Genomic DNA, 14,466 nt, shown 5'->3' with positions numbered 1-14,466 from the left:
AGACCATTGATCTCATGTTAAATGTTTCCTCTTCTATTCCTACAGTGAAATGCAGTTTCTTTAATTAATAGTACTTTTTTTGGTCTATCTCCTCTGAATTACTTCTTAATTTATAATTTTAATGGGCCCCTTACTTTTACCCACTTCTTCTCTTTGCCACCAAACCTATGAGAGCCATCTCACTCTCTAAGAGTCCTCCTTCACCCAAGAAATAGTGCCTTCCCTGTGCTGTAACCTGTGATTCAGTACAGTTTCCAAGCTCTTGTGTTTAAAATATCCAAAAGGCAGTGCTGTGATCCACTAAGTTTCAGATTTTTCTCTCAGTATTTCCCTACTCAGAGTAGGGAAATACTTGCTTTCCCTCTGGAAGCAAGACCTTGGATGACATTATATGGTGTTTACCATTAATATTGTTTCACCACCATTAAGACCACACTGCACTTTTCACTCTTTCTGCAGCCTCAGGTTCTTTGCTTACATATCTCTGGAACACTCTGCTGACATCTGGTGTTTATTTTCCCACTAACAAGAAAATTGAAATTTGTAGTATCTCTGTTTCCAAGTTACATTGTAGGCATAGGTAATGGGTGATTTTTGTTTTCTTTCCTTATTGGTGGTTTTCAGGAAGCTCTGTGGAGGGAATTGCATTTAGAAGGATATCTTTATTCTGTGACACCCTCTTACTATTAAAATAATCAATGTTACAAACCTGGACTTCAGAATTTTTTTAGCTGTTTGAATTTCCTTTTCTTTTTAGTGAGTGACATATAATAGGGATGAATGTTAAGAATAGTTGAAAAGAATTGCTGCCACTTTTCATATAAATATTCTTTCTCAGTATTCACTTGACCCTTACTAGATCATCCCACAAGGGCAGTGCCTTCTTTGAAAATAATCAAGGAATAGAAGAGGCCAAGTAATGAAACAAAAATTTATATCAGTTATAGTGTCCTGCTTTACAAACATTTTTATTCAGAGCATCCCAACAAGGGCCAAACATACCCCATTTCTAAATGCTATACTTCACACTTATCAGAAATATGATACAAGAAACCCTACTGTGAGTTAATCAGTGTCTTGGTTAACCTAGAGGAGGCTTCACTGAGACAGTATTTCGTGTTGTTTCTTTTTTTGATGACCTAAAAGATTTTACATCTGGGAGAATACACCATAGTAAAATTTTATGTGTATGAACAGTAGGCCTTTCTTTTGAATAGTGGGGGGAAGGACTATTTGAAAAGAAATTGAGCAAAGCTATGAAAGAGTATATATAGAATTTGAGTATCTGGAAGTCGATTCCTCTGTATTTCTGCTAAAATTGTGCATACCTTAGCAGTATGCAGACCCTAGTTTGAAGACCACTACCCTAGTGAAACACTTGAACATGTGGACAAGGAGATGTAATAGAAAGGCTTTTACAAATCTGAATGTTCATCAAAGGAAAATGGATAAATGATTTATTAAATATGCATATAATAATCCATTACTTAGCCTTAGTGAAAATGAGTGAACTAAAAAAAATCTACGTTTCTCATGCATCTCTCAAAAAACTTAACACTAAGTCAAAAAGCAAGTTATAGAAGGTTATGTTGAGTATGATACAATTTATATAAAGTTTCAATACGTGGAAAACAGTACTACTTATATTCACTTTTTGGTTTTTTTGTTTTTTTTTTTTTGCGGTACGTGGGCCTCTCGCTGTTGTGGCCTCTCCCGTTGCGGAGCACAGGCTCTGGACGCGCAGGCTCAGCGGCCATGGCCCACGGGCCCAGCCGCTCCGCGGCACGTGGGATCTTCCCGGACCGGGGCACGAACCCACGTCCCCTGCATCGGCAGGCGGACTCTCAACCACTGCGCCACCAGGGAAGCCCTATATTCACTGTTTAGTACATTAATAGTAAATGTATAAAACATGTTCTAGGGTAAAGAAGCACTAATAATTTTAGGATAGTGATTTTTTGTGGGGAGTTGTAGAGGAGAATTAGATTAGGAAGTGCTATATTGGGGGTTTCAGTTTTATCTGTAATGTTTTGTTTATTTTATTTATTTATTTTTTTCTGTGGTATGCAGGCCTCTCACTGCTGTGGCCTCTCCCGTTGTGGAGCACAGGCTCCGGATGCCCAGGCCCAGCGGCCATGGCTCACGGGCCCAGCCGCTCCGCGACACGTGGGATCCTCCCGGACCAGGGCACGAACCCGTGTCCCCTGCACCGGCAGACGGACTCTCAACCACTGCACCACCAGGGAAGCCCTTGTTTATTTTTAAAGAAGTTCCGTAGTAAATAAATATATAAGTTGGGAATTACATTAGGCTCCTTATAATAGAGTTATAGTGACTTAGGCTTTATTCTTTCATATAAACAGACTTAAAGAGAAAGATAGTCTAGCATCATTTGGGTAGCTCCACAATATCATCGGGGACCTGGATCCTTCTTTCTGTTTCATCTTTTATAGTGCATGGCTTTCTTCCTAATGTCACAAGATGGCTCCTGGAGCTATACCTGGGTTTGAGACCAGAAGCAGTTAGAAAGGGGAAGGGCCTTAAAAGAGTCTGCTCCAACTATCTGCCCCACCCCCTTTATTGAGCTTACAAGTAACAACAACTTTTGCTTACAAATAATTTTACAGACTGTAATCAGGTTCACACGAGGATACAAGTGAAATGAGAAGGTATGATCTTTTTTTCTGGGCACGTTGGTATCTTAAATAAAATCAGGATTATCTTATTAGTGAAAAAAAGAGAGAAAGTCTTTCATATAGGTATTGTGTAGGTAGGTAGTCTCTGCCTCACCTGACCAATGCCAAGATTTGGCAGGCCTGAGTTAGGAGTACCTATGAATTTGCTGTATTATTCTTCACAGTTCTCTGTATGCTTTAAATAGTTCAGAATAAGTTTTTAAAATAATAAATGAATTAGTTAATGATAGATCTATCTCTAGGGTCTCTGGACATAAGCACATAGTTAGGGATGAAGTGAGACTATATTCATTCTCAGATTTTATTTCCTAGATGAAACGATCCAGCATCTTTAGTATCATTTCACCTTCTGTCCAGTCGTCAAAAGCGAGATTCAGCCAAAGGTAATCTGGGCATGGGGTGGTTTGGCATCTCTCCCAGTCACCCTGCTCGTATATGTGAGATTTCTCTGACCTGTGTGTTCACTTCGTGTCTCTCCATTTGTTTACTGTATGTCTCTCACACTGTCCTTAGCTGTGACTCTGTGTGCATATTTCATGTGGGCTTATAGTGTGCATGTGTGTATATGTGTGGTTTGTGTTTGTTTATGGACCCTAAGAGTGATTTTGTTCTAGCTTAAATTATACACTCATTTTATCATGGTTTTACCAGTTTTGAGTTTTACTTAAAATTTTAGGAGATCTTGTTATATCACAAAAAAAGTACAGGATGAAAATCTTGAAGACTTGAATTATAGTCCTAGCTCTGCCACTTACTGACTGTATAAACTCAGATAATATACCTCCTCAGTATTGTCCCAGTATTGTTGTTACCACATCAGAGGGTTGGAAGGGATGAGTTCCAAGGGCCCTGTGAATGCTGACATTGTGGGGATTCTGAACATCCCCATATGGCATTTCTGAGCCAGAAATGACAGTTGTGACACTGTCCAGAGGCAAGAGGGATGATCTCCAAACCCTCCAACCTCCTCACCTCCTTTTCTACCCCATCTTTTTCTCCTGACTCACATTGGTCCACTTTTCTCCTTTCCCCATGCCCTTGTCATCTATGTGATTTTCTCCATGCAGTGTATTTCTGACAGAAGAGGAAGACCCTGTGATTGGCCAAGTGAATTGCAGGATTCAGCTCATCACTGGGCTGTCAGATGAAACAGGTGAATTTTTCCAGGTATGACGTATCTGAGTGAGGAATCTGTGTCCTGTCCCCCTTTCTAATCTGGCAGTTGAGCCATAGTTACCTCTACCCTGAAGCTTTCCATTCTCTAGCCTGAGGACACTGGCCTTGAAATGTTGTGAGCCCCACTTCCATTCCCCTTCCCACAGAAACCTACCCAGTCTGATTTTTGTTTGCCTCTTTCTCTGGGCACGTATGGCCTAGGGTTTAAGAGCATAGAGCTCAGGAGTCAAAAGGCCTGGGTAAGAATTCAGTCTTTGGGACTTCCTTGGTGGTACAGTGGTTAAGAATCCTGCCAGGACTTCCCTGGTGGCGCAGTGGTTGGGAATCTGCCTGCCAATGCAGGGGACATGGGTTCGATCCCTGGTCCAGGAAGATCCCACATGCCAGGAAGCAACTAAGCCCGTGAGCCACAACTATTGAGCCTGAGCTCTAGAGCCCATGAGCCACAGCTACTGAAGCCCATGCACCGAGAGCCCATGCTCCTCAATAAGAGAAGCCACCGCAATGAGAAGCCTGCCCACCGTGCTGAAGAGTAGCCCCCGCTCGCCGCAACTAGAGAAAGCCCGTGTGCAGCAATGAAGACCCAATGCAGCCAAAAATAAATAAATAAATTTATTTTTAAAAAGAAAAGAATTCAAGCTTTGCTACTTTCTATCTGTGTCACCCTGGGTAAGTTTCATATTCTGTCTGTTCCTTAGTTTCCTGGTCTAGGTACAGGTACTAGATAAGCTGCTTATTGTCTTCATTTAGGAGCAGGCTTGGGGATGCAGAGTTCCTGGGCTGGCTTAGAGGCCGTCCATCTAACTAACATTGTATTTTTTTTTTTTTTTTACTGCCAGGTTGCTGATTATGGCATTGGAGGATACTATGACCCTCATATGGATTATTTTTTGGTAAGGGCAAAATATCATTCCTTTGGGCTGTGTTTCAAGTGGCAAGAAAATGTTACAGCTCACATAGGTTTGGCTTCTAGCTCAGGGACCTCTAAATTCTCAAGGATAAATCTTTGGGGATTGTTTTAAAATTAGGAGAGAAAACAGATTTTATTGTCTGGCGTGGTGCCGCCTCCACCAGGCACCTGTAATTGAGATGAATTCTTGGGGTAGAAAGTGATGGAGAGAGAACTACACATAGTCCTTTGCTCCCACCTGTGTCCCCACTTGTGATAGGAGGTTCCTCTGTCTCTCCAGGCAGACCTCACTCCTCAGTTGATAGGAGGAGCACTTGAGTCTATTGCTCTGAGATCCAGTACTTTAGCCTAGCACAAGCCCCTAGTGTGGCTGAGCCAGACACAGAGAGAAGATAAATATTTGTGCTTTGGGAATGACAAGCTGAATCAGCAAACAAAACAACAAATGTTTCTTTAGCACCTTTGATGTGCTGGTTACTCTCCTAGGAGCTAGGGATAGGAAGGCAAAGTAAACAATTCCCATTCTCATACAGAGGCCATGGTTTTTTGAGAGTCATACATATGAACAGCTGCTTTCAAAGTTATAGTAAGTGCTATAAAGGAGTTATGTATACAGTGGTCCTGGGATCCAGTGAACAGGCATGCAGCCTGAATGTTCAGAGGAGGCTTCCTGCAAGAGCTTAGGTATAAGCTAAGATTGTTCCTTTAAACCTGTCCCTTCATGAGACGGTGTCCCTAGAATCAAAGCCTTCTCACTGCTGCCAGAATGTAGTCTGAAATTAGCTGTCTCTGCAGTCAGGATTGACCCACTGGTTACAGGAATCTGGGAAACCATGTTCTTGGCGTTGCAGGAACACCTTTTGCTGAGAAACCACATAGACCTTGAAAGCAAAAGCCAACTTGTTCCTATGGATAAGACCTCTTTGTGATTCCACTCTGAAATGTTCCTGAGTTAGCCAGTTCTAGGATCAACTGTTTTCTAGAGTGGTATGCATTCCTTCTTAGTCATCTTTTCTGACCCACTTCCTTTGTTGAGTTTTCTGTCTCCACCATGGAAAAATAAGTGGATTGGATTGGTGGTCTGTTCTTTGAATACAACAGCTGGTTCCTGTTATCTGCCCTTTCTGCCTGGGTTTCAGTCTCACCTGCCTGTATGCCATGTCCATCCTTGAGGGGCAGGATGACCTCCATTTGGCTGTGATGCATTTCTCATTCTCACATCATATCCTTAATTATAAAGGGAAAGCAACTGTTGTTCACACTTCGTAAGTAGTTAAGCCCAAGGCTTGCATATTCACTTTCACCTAAATTTCATAGGGATTTGACAGTGAGCCTTTGGAGCTTCGTGAGACAGGGAATCGTGTGGCCACATTCACGAGCTGTGTAAGCATGGTCAGTACTGGATTGCCCCCTAGACACACTAAGCATGGGCTAGAAGGGTCACCACTGAACAAAACACTGAGGATTTGGATCCAGGAATTTGTATTTTTTAAAACACTGCAGTAGATTCTAGTGATCAACTGGTATAGGAACTACTATCACTTAGTGCTTAAAAGTAGAAGGGGAGGGCTTCCCTGGTGGCACAGTGGTTGAGAGTCCGCCTGCCGATGCAGGGGACACGGGTTCGTGCCCCAGTCCGGGAAGATCCCACATGCCGCGGAGTGGCTGGGTCCGTGAGCCATGGTCACTGAGCCTGCGCGTCCGAAGCCTGTGCTCCGCAATGGGAGAGGCCACAACAGTGAGAGGTCTGCGCACCACAAAAAAAAAGAAGGGGAAAGAGGGAAAGGGAAGAGTTGCAGAATCACCTGGGGGATTTCTTTATATTACACAGCACCTCTTCATTCTGTTACTCCTTACATTGTCAGTCTCTTCATTGGGGAGTAAAGATCTAGAACCATTTATTTTGCCAGTCAGGTGTGATTTCCTCCTCTGGACTAGGGCTAATGTTTTAATTCTTAAAGTAATTATTTGATTTTTAAGCTAATTTTTAAAATAAGCAATGAGGAAAAAACTCTTCAGGATTCCTAGATACATATAATAGTCATTTTTCTACTGTCTCTCCTTCTCTACCCAAAGTTGTATCAAATAATATGCAGATATTATCACACTGCTTTTAAGATATCTTAATTCCAAAGTTATAGCAGATTTAGACCCCACCTTTGTGGGGGACAGTCCCAGAGACTTTTGCTCATAACTAATGACTGATTCAAAGGGGAAAGAATTCTGACTCATTCTTATTCATTCCTTTTGGAAGGAAGTGATTGTCAATATTGAAATTCTGCTATACCCAATTTGAGGCTGGTACAATATGAAGATCCTTCTCTGTTCTTTTAATCATCATTTACTAAGCAAAAAAAAAGAAAAGAAAGCTTAATTTGGACAAAGAGTTTTCTTTCAGGAATTTTTTGAGAATGACTTGTTCTGTTTGTTGCAATGAGTAATTATAACTTAGAAAATGGACATGGGTAGTCTACTTTAGTATAATGGGCAGTACTCACAATGTGTAAATACACTGTTTTTGCCAAGATAAAATAAGAAAAATCATTAATTACAAAATGAGTGTAAAGCCTTTTAGGACTATTGTTCTAGGTACAGATTATCAACAGCAATTATCCCCACATCTTTTCTCCAGCATGAACATTGGAGCAGTGCCCTTATGGTATGTCAAGAAGCATTGGTGGGCTTCCCTGTTGGTGCAGTGGTTGAGAGTCCGCCTGCCGATGCAGGGGACACAGGTTCGTGCCCTGGTCCGGGAGGATCCCACGTGCTGTGGAGCGGCTGGGCCTGTGAGCAATGGCCACTGAGCCTGCGTGTCCGGAACCTGTGCTCCACAACGGGAGAAGCCACAACAGTGAGAGGCCCGCATACCGCAAAAAAAAAAAAAAAGAAACATTGGTAAAGGATTTAGAAGAGAAGATGGTAAAGAAATGTAGTTTGAGTTCTCTTGTGAATTAACTATGTTCCTAGCCCTCCCCGTCTTTGCTGCTGCCATTATATTTGGGAGTTGTTCTGTTTGCTTCTCTAATAGTTGCACAGACAAGAGGTGGTAGGTATAGTATTTAAAGTTGATATTAAGTATAGGTCACTTTCTTTGCCTTCTGCATATGGCTTCAGAGCTGCTTGCCACATTCTTAGAACAGTTGCAGTATTTGTTATTTACTTTTATATCAATGATTCAGTGGAAAGAGCAGGGCCTTTAATACCCCCAAACCAAGATTCTGATGCTGAATCTACTAGAAACTAGCTGCATATACTTGGCAGGTTGTTTCCTTTAGGTTTTTTGTCCCCATTGGCTTATTGGTCAGTTAAAGGTATTGAAATAACCTGTCCCTAATTTCTAATCTAGTTTTCTTAGTCTCTGCAACAGTCAGTTAGAAAATATTTATTGGCACCTACAATGTATCAGGCATTGTTCTTAGGTGCTGAGGATGTTGCAGTGAATAAAACCACCAAAGTGTCTGCCCTTGTGAAGATTAAATTCAAGTGGTAGAATTGAACAATAAATAAGAAAATTAAAAATCAATAAATAACATGAATATACATTTTAGAAGTCTTATGAAGGAATTATAATGGTGTAAAGAAAAATATCTGTGTTGGAAGATTTTGTTGATCAGGGAGAACCTCTTTTAAGGAGGTGATATTGGAATGATAATGAGCCAGCTGTGTGAAAGATCTGGAAGATGAGTATTCTAGGCAAAAAGAATAGCAAGTGAAAAGGCTCTGAGACAGAGAAAAACTTGGCAAAAAATAAATATTTTGGAAGTAGCCCTTTCAATTTCAGCCACCATTTTCCTAGTTACAGGAATCTAATCTCAGACAATCCTGATCTCTCAGCCCTTAGATATGGCAGTTGTTTCAGTGTTTCAAAGAGACTTGCATAGTAACAAAGCATTGGGGCATGCTCATTTGGACCTTGAGTCATTGTCATGTTACTACACAGGAAATATGCAGGTGTTCTTCATTCCTTTGTCAGGCTTGTACCTCCGCTGGAGTAGGTGGTGCTCCTGTTAGTCTGACTCAAACCCTCATCCTTGGGGAGTCTGAGCCCCTGTTTACCATTACCTTTTGAGGCCATGAATGATACACTTGTCCATTTACTATTAAAATTTGACGGTTCCAAGAAACCCTCCAGTGGATCACCTGAGCACCATATTCTTCCCTATCTCTATTACGTAACAGCAACACTGTCTCCTCTTGATGATCAGGGTCAGTGACCCCTGTCAGTAAAGTGATTCCTTTTATTGCTTCCTAGTCTCTTGGCATAAAGTGCTTGAAGTGACAGTGCAGTAGCCATAGCTTAAATTTCAGTAGGATTCTCTTTATCCCCTAGTAGAAGCTTTCTATTCTCGTAACCAGGTCCTGTGGAGTAGTTCTGTCCAATAGAACATTCTGCAGTAATGGAAGTGTTTAGTATTTGTGCTATTTATTATGGTAACCACTTTCTTATGTGACTGTTGAGCACTTGAAATGTGACTAGTACAACTAAGGAAATTAATTTTTAATTTAATTTAATTACATTTAAATGTAAACAGCCACACATAGCTAGTGGCTACCTTATTGGGTAGTGTAGCTCTAGACCCACAGAGCCTATAAATGTAGATAGGAAACAGAAATTCTCCAAGGGGGTCACTCTGAGTGGCATTAAGTGGAGTCATTCCTATTTCCACCCCAGGGTTCTCAGACCCATGTATTCTACATATTATGGTTGTCGATTTGGGGTTGTAGAATACATCCTGGAAGATACCCTTGTCTTTGCAGAGTATAATTATAATGTTCAAGCTAACACCTTACTGGAATGTTCAAGAGATCATTCCTCTACTGTATCAGGCTACCATTTTCTGGGTGGTAGACTGTGTGATAGGACCAGTTGACCGTTTGATCATAGCTAGATTGTAAAAATTCAGGGTCCTGCCACATTGCTGAAGTCTTTAAATATCCAGTAGTTGGTCCAGAGCAGCATATCCCATTATCTGCCCCTACCTGTTTACCAGCTAAAACAAGTTGGCCAACTTTAAATGGGTCCTATAGCAGGAAGTTAGAAATGGAGTATTTGTGGTAGAAATTGAGTGTTTAACCTTGGAATGTCAAGTGATTATTCAACAAAGCTGCCCATTGAGTTCATGTCTGTCAGACCCACCACATCATAAGATAGGACAGGCCCAGCAGTAGGACCTTTATGATAGGCTTTTCCATTTATGTAAACAAGGAAGTTGAAATTTTGATAGGGATTGCACTGAACCTGTAGATTATTTGCATAGTAGTGCTGTGTTAGCAGTATAGTCTTCCAATTCATGAACAGGGGGTGTCTTTCCATTTATTTAGAAGTGGAAAATAGCTGAGATTGATTCATGAATGGGTTAGCTCAAAATATGGGTGAAAATTGAAAATATATTGCTACTGGAAATGGTCCTGAAATGCAGTGTTTTGGAAATCCTCCTAATGATCAGAGCTGTGAGTGGTTTACATTATGTGTGAAAAGAGTTGTGGCCCAAGGTGAGCATAAACACAGAGTCATGCCAATTTTACATGTCACAGACACCCCATCTCTACCTCCCACCTTGAACCAGCATCCTTAGGATCCAGACCCAATAATTAGATCCTGATGGAATATGTTGACTAGGCCCTAGCTTCTTCAGTGTATAGTCTGGTTTTCCCTTATTAGGCCCACTACTTCTTTAGTCAGATTATATTGTAACTTGACTTTATTTATTGGTATAGTGACCAGAAGGAGAGATGAAAGTAGATCCTGAGGGGTGTGCACATGGTTTTACAAGGCTGAGACCTCTCCATCATCTTCAAAAATTGGGTAGATCTAACCTTTTAAAAAATTTATCTTTTTATTGAGATGTAATTTACCTACTATAAATTTCACCTTTTTAAAGTATATAATTCAGTGGTTTTAGTGTATTGCACAAGGTGGTGCAACCATCATTAATCTAATTCCAGAATGTCTCCATCACCCCTAAAACAAACCCTGTGTCCTTTAGCAGTCATTCCCCATTCTCCCCCTCTCACCCACTGTCCCAGTCCCTGGCAAGCATTAATCTATTTACTGCCTGTGTAGATTTGTTTATTCTGGACATTTCATACAAATAGAATCATATAAAATGTGGTCTTTTGTGTCTGGCTTCTTTCACTTAACAATGTTTTCAAGGTTCATCCATGTTGTAGCATGTATTAGTATTTCATTACTTTTTAGAGCTAAATAATATGCCATTGTATGGATATGCCACATTTTGTTTATCCATTTGTCAGTTGATGAACATTTGAGTTGTTTCCACTTTCTGATTATTGTAAATAATGCTACTATGAACATTTGTATACAAATTTTTGGGTGAACAGATATTTTCAATTGTCTTGGTTATCCTAAGAGTAGAATTACTGGATCATATGGTAACTCTGTGTTTAACTTTTGTAGAAACTGTTATACTGTTTCCTACAGTGGCTGCACCATTTTACTTTCCCACCATCAATGTATGACAGTTCCCATTTCTTCACACCCTTGTCAACACTTACTATTTTCTACTTTTTTATTATTATAGTCATCCTATGGTGTGTGATCTTCTTGTGGCTTATATTTGCATTTGCATAATGACTAATGATGTTGAACATCTTTTCATGTTTTTATTGGCCATTTCTTTATCTTCTTTGGAGAAATACCTATTTAAATCCTTTGTCCATTTTAAAATTAGGTTGTCTTTTTATAGAGATATAAGATATATATTATTTTTTATATCCTGGATACTAGATCTTTATCAGATATATAACTTGAAAATATTTCTCCCATTCTGTGGTTTTCCTTGATGGTGTCCTTTGATGCACAAAAGATTTTGATGTTAATGAAGTCCTGTTAATCTTTTCTTTTCCCTTTGCTTGCTTATAATTCATGTGTCACATCTAAGAAACCATTACCTGATCCAAGGTCACAAAAATTATACCTGTGTTTTCTCTTAAGAGTTTTATAATTTTAGCTCTTACATTTAAGTTTGATACATTTTGAGTCTTTTTTTTTTTTTTTTGGTCCATGCCATGCAGCTTGTGGGATCTCAGTTCCCCAGCCAGGGACTGAACCCGGGCCACAGCAGTGAAAGCCTGGAATGTTAACCACTAGGCCACCAGGGAACTCCCTGAGTTAATTTTTATTTATGGTGTGAGCTATGGGTCCAACTTCATTCTTTTGCACTTAGATTTCCATTTGTCCCAGCACCATTTGTTGAAAAGATTGTTATTTCCTTACTGTATTATTTTGGCATCCATGTCAAAAATCATTTGACATAGATATCTGGGTTTATTTCTGGAGTAAAAATTCTATACCATTGACCTATATGTCTGTCCTTATGCCAATATCATACAGTTTTCATCAATGTAGTTTTATTTTAAGTTTTGAAATCTGTGAATGAGTACTTCAGCTTTATTTTTCTTTTCCAAGATTTTTGGCTATTCTGGGTCCCTTACATTTCCATAGGAACTTTAGGATAGGCTTTTCCATTTATGTGAACCAGGGAGTTGGAATTTTGATGAGAATTGCATTGAACCTGTGAATTATTAGAATAGTATTGCCATATTAGCAATATAGTCTTCCAATTCATGAACATGGGGTGTCTTTCCATTTATTTAGGTCTTCTTTACTTTCCCTCAGTAGTGCTTTGTAGTTTTCAGTATACAAGTCTTACACTTCTTTGTATGTGGTTTCTAGTTCAGAATTTTAAAAAAATTTCAGTATACTTGATTTACAGTGTTGTGTTCATTGTATGTGTATACCAAAATAATTCAGTTATTTATATATAATATATTTAATATATATTCTTTTTAATAAATTTATTTTATTTATTTTTATTTTTTTTTATATAGCAGGTTCTTATTAGTCATCAGTTTTATACACATCAGTGTATACATGTCAATCCCAATTGCCCAATTCATCACACCCCCACCCCCCTGCTGCTTTCCCCTCTTGGTGTCCATACATTTGTTCTCTACATCTGTGTCTCAGTTTCTGCCCTGCAAACCGGTTCATCTGTACCATTTTTCTAAGTTCCACATATATGCGTTAATATACGATATTTGTTTTTCTCTTTCTGACTTACTTCACTCTGTATGACAGTCTCTAGATGCATCCACGTCTCTACAAATGACCCAATTTCATTCCTTTTTATGGCTGAGTAATATTTTACTGTATATATATATGTACCACACCTTCTTTATCCATTCATCTGTCGATGGGCATTTAGGTTGCTTCCATGATCTGGCTATTGTAAATAGTGCTGCAGTGAACATTGGGGTGCATGTGTCTTTTTGAATTATGGTTTTCTTTGGGTATATGCTCAGTAGTGGGATTGCTGGATCATATGGTAATTCTATTTTTAGTTTTTTAAGGAACCTCCATACTGTTCTCCATACTGGCTGTATCAATTTACATTCCCACGAACAGTGCAAGAGGGTTCCCTTTTCTCCACACCCTCTCCAGCATTTGTTGTTTGTAGATTTTCTTATCATGCCCGTTCTAACTGGTGTGAGGTGATATCTCATTGTAGTTTTGATTTGCATTTCTCTAATAGTGATGTTGAGCAGCTTTTCATGTGCTTCTTGGCCACCTGTATGTCTTTTTTGGAGAAATGTCTATTAGGTCTTCTGCCCTTTTTCTTTTTTTTTTTTAACATTTGTATATTTTATTTTATTTATTTGCTTTGGGTTACATTGGGTCTTCGTTGCTGAACGTGGGCTTTCTCTAGTTGCGGTGAGCGGGGGCTACTCTTCATTGCGGTGCATGGGTTTCTCATTGCAGTGACTTCTCTTGTTGTGGAGCACAGGCTCTCAGTGCGCAGCTTCAGTAGTTGTGGCTTGCAGGCTCTAGAGTACGGGCTCAGTAGTTCTGGTGCATGGGCTTAGTTGCTCCGTGGCATGTGGGATCTTTCCGGACCAGGACTCGAACCCATGTCCCCTGCATTGGCAGGTGGATTCTGAATCACTGCCCACCAGGGAAGTCCCTATAATATGTATTATTTTTCAGACTCTTTTCCATTATAGGTTATCACAAGGTATTGAATGTAGTTCTCTGTGCTGTATAGTAGGTCCTTGTTGTTTATCTATTTTATACATTGTAGTGTATATCTGTAAGTCCCAAACTCCTAATTAATCCCTGCCTACCCCTGCCACTTTACCCTCTGATAAATATAAGTCTGTTTTCCATGTCTGTGAGTCTACTTCTCTTTTGTAAATAAGTTCATTTGTATCATTTTTTTATATTCCACATGTGAGATCATATGATATTTGACTTCCTCTCTCTGACTTCACTCAGTATGATAATCTCTAGGTCCATTCCTGTTGCTGCAAATGGCAAAATTTTGTTCTTTTTTATGCCTGGGTAATATTCCATTGTATGTACATATAGCATGTCTTCCTGATCCATTCATCTGTCGATGGACATTTAGGTTGCTTCCATGTCTTGGCTATTGTTAATGGTGCTGCTGTGAACACTGGGGTGCACGTATTTTTTCAAGTTAGAGTTTTCATGTTTTCCAGATATGTACCCAGGAGCGGGATTGCTGGATCATATGGTAACTCTTTTTTAGTTTTTTAAGGAAACTCCATACTGTTCTCCATAGTGGCTGCATGAATTTATATTCCTACCAACAGTGTAGGAGGGTTCCCTTTTCTCCACATCCTCTCCAGCATTTATTATTTGTA

The 14,466-nt window shown here is 39.7% G+C and overlaps 1 long non-coding RNA gene across 1 annotated transcript in view; it reads left to right on the top strand.

Annotated features, from left to right (window-relative positions):
- The first annotated feature begins 2,075 nt into the window (after positions 1-2,075).
- Positions 2,076-14,466, top strand: part of LOC136794043 (uncharacterized) — a 51,919-nt gene continuing 39,528 nt past the window's right edge. Inside the window, exons 1-4 of the long non-coding RNA XR_010840222.1 lie at positions 2,076-2,669; positions 3,009-3,079; positions 3,764-3,863; positions 4,712-4,765. This is a non-coding gene — a long non-coding RNA (uncharacterized lncRNA). The remainder of the gene's footprint in view (positions 2,670-3,008; positions 3,080-3,763; positions 3,864-4,711; positions 4,766-14,466) is intronic.

This window comes from Kogia breviceps, chromosome 4 (assembly GCF_026419965.1).
Source record: "Kogia breviceps isolate mKogBre1 chromosome 4, mKogBre1 haplotype 1, whole genome shotgun sequence".
In the NCBI taxonomy this organism is placed as follows: domain Eukaryota; kingdom Metazoa; phylum Chordata; class Mammalia; order Artiodactyla; family Physeteridae; genus Kogia; species Kogia breviceps.
This window is presented reverse-complemented; position numbering and strand designations above follow the sequence as displayed.